Raw genomic sequence first — 3,041 nt, forward strand, 5'->3', positions numbered from 1 at the left:
CAGAGACAAGAGGCAGCACCTTCTAAAACATGTTTGCTCCATACACCCAGCATGGGCCCATCTCCAAATGCTAACAAACACTCAAAGGTCTGCTGGTGACACTGCTATTTTAGTATAGGCTTATGCCACTTGCAGCATCTTTCTACCGCATCTGCCATCAGCACTGTGCATTAATTCATGGCAGGAAAAAGTGGCTATCTGGAAAGACAAGCAAAAAAAGACTCCTTCAACACAGACCTAACAATAGGTGTATAAGGCAATGCCATGACATTGGCACAACCAGGTTAATTTCTCACTTCTTATCCCACCTGCTTTTAGTGGTCCTGTTGGATTTGGAGAAGCTGGTACCTGAATTCAATGTTGTTTATCCGCTACGCAAGATGAGCAGCATCTGATTCATCACTAGGACAATCCAGGGCCTCCAAAGTTACAAATGCATAGAACACCTGTGAAGTCCTGTTCCTTTCACTAAATAATCTAATTTTCTTTTGAATTGGACTTAATAGTTAACCTTAACTCTCCACCCTTCTGCAAAAAATATGCTGTATTCTGCGCCTTGAGTACTGCCCATAGCAGAGGTTATGGTGTACCTTTCAAACACCAGCACACCCCAGGATTTGAAAGCCTGCCCACATCAGGGGTAGAAGTTGCTGGAAAGTTGGACAGCCAGCAAAAGGCTGGCGGAAGCCAGCAAGGGGCCACCAAATGTCAGTGGGGCACCAGACCCCGCAGGTGGCAGGGGCACTGCCCCAGAACCCCACAAGCACTGATCCTGGCTCCCCACAGAACCCACACCGTGAGCTGAGCAGTGCCATGTGATGGGCCTGTGCTTTGCTCCAGAGCAGACATAATGCTTTCTGACTCCTTTCCAAGTCAGTGTTTGTTGGGAAACATCAAAGCCAGTGGAATAGTAGGTGTCCCAAAATGTCTTAATTCAGAGAATTAGTGTTAACCGAGTCTGATTAGCTCCATTTATCTCTAATTAATTACCTTTACCTAATTAGACACCCTGTTTCCAGTAGACATGGAGTCAAGTAGACTAGATTATTAGTGTAGTCATTGTGCCTTTACAAAATCCTGAAATTAATGAAACGTGCAAAAGAATCTGCAGCTTTAATTGCACAGGTGTTGCCTTATGGCAAAGCTTTATCATCTGATTACACCAAGGGATTATTAGTGACTTTTTATATAGAGGATGAGCCTGTGAAATGTACCTTAGCAACAGCTCATTAGTTTAGGGTTGTTACTGTATTATTTATTACATTCAGCCTTCCCCATTATCTAGATTGATTCATGGACCTATATTTTCCTCCCCTCTGTGTGGGAAATAAATAAATAAGTGCAGCCCAGCTATTGCTGACCAGCTGCAACACCAGGGGAAGGCAGAGCGTATTCTCCAGCTACCAATATCCACCCTTTAAAATAAAGCTTTAAAGTTGATTTAAATAAAAATATATTTTTTTCCCTCCCTCAGCAAAGTAATTAATTTCAGCTTCTGTCAAACTGGAATGCTTTCTACATGCCATCCAAACAGTTTGGGCCATCTTAAATCTTTTCACATAACAATACACTACTAGATTGAAGAATGAAATGCAATATATTTACATCTAAAATAATTTCTTCTGCTATAACTCGTCCTTTATGAAATCCATCAGAAATATATATATATATATATATATATTTCTTGTAACTGTTCAGTTGTTGGTTACTTCGCCAGGCTTGGAGGCTTTTGGCAGCTAGAAACACTGCCTGGATAATAGAACCAAGACAAAGCAGAACAGCGAGCTTTACATTAGGAACCACTTCCCCACAGAGAAACCGCTTGCCATCGAGGAAAAGAAGGATCACCCACACCTTCCTGCATCCTCCTCAGCATCATCACATGGAAACAGCCAAACACCATGGGTACAACAGCCCAGGGCTGCATCGAGCAGGGGAGGCTTCACTGACCAACCAGTAATCCCTAGAGGGACAGTAACCAAAATGATGAGGAATTGTTTTCCAAAATTATTCTCCCCCCTCACCACAATACCAGATTCTTTGAATTTTATGTAAAACTTTGTTGTCCACGTACTGCTAAATTTTAAAAAGCTGAAAAATAATTGGCAACAGATTACATAAGTTTGACAATTAATCTGAGCTGTAATAACAAATATATAAGGACAGGCATGACTACATAACTTCTTCTGTATGCATTACAAAAACAAGAATTTTAACCTCAAAATGATAGATCTAACAGACTGACCTGGCCTGTGGTTGTGTAGTGCATCCATATGGTTTCATGTGGCATCATTCTGCAGTGACAATCGTCATGATGTCTTAGGGCTGCTCTGCCATGTAAAAATTACTTTGATGAATGGACCCTAGTTGTAGAAAATGGATGTGCACCCACCTGCTACAGGTCATTTGGGACTGCTGCTCTTCTAAGACACTACTGCCCCAAAAAATATAGGCCTTGGTGGTTTCTGCATGGACAAAAGCCTTACTTTTGCTGCAGTATCCTGGTGTGGGACCACTGAGCACCCATGCATGCTCCATGGGAGCAAAGCAGCCAGGTCAGCCCTGCAGGCCCTGGCAGGTGAGAGAGCCCAAGCACGGGAGACCCACCAGCACTGAGGGCCTTTTGTAATTCACATCTGAGGGTGTCAGAGGCAACACAGAAGGAGCACTGGGTGCCCCAGGTCCCTTCATGTGTGCTCCCAGCACCACGGCTGCTGACTGCTGTAGTAGTGGGACAAGGCACAGGGTCAGAGCCCAGCCCCAGACTGCAGCATGCAGTGTCCACATGCCCCAGAAATATTAACTGGCTGTGGGGAAAAAAATATATCAAAAAATTATTTGTGAGGTGTTTGTATGTGCTTTGAAGTAGGATCCCACTTTGCATTTTGATTTGTGATCACATCAAACCTTCCCTCTGCACTCTACGTTGGCTTCCCATGAAATGCAGCCAGGCTCGTAGCGCTGCCTCTGTGCCCGGTGTGCTCCAGCGGTGCCAGGGATGGTGACCGGAGCCCGCTTCTCTCACTCATTTCCAGCACATC

Source organism: Anas platyrhynchos, chromosome 8 (genome assembly GCF_047663525.1).
Source record: "Anas platyrhynchos isolate ZD024472 breed Pekin duck chromosome 8, IASCAAS_PekinDuck_T2T, whole genome shotgun sequence".
In the NCBI taxonomy this organism is placed as follows: domain Eukaryota; kingdom Metazoa; phylum Chordata; class Aves; order Anseriformes; family Anatidae; genus Anas; species Anas platyrhynchos.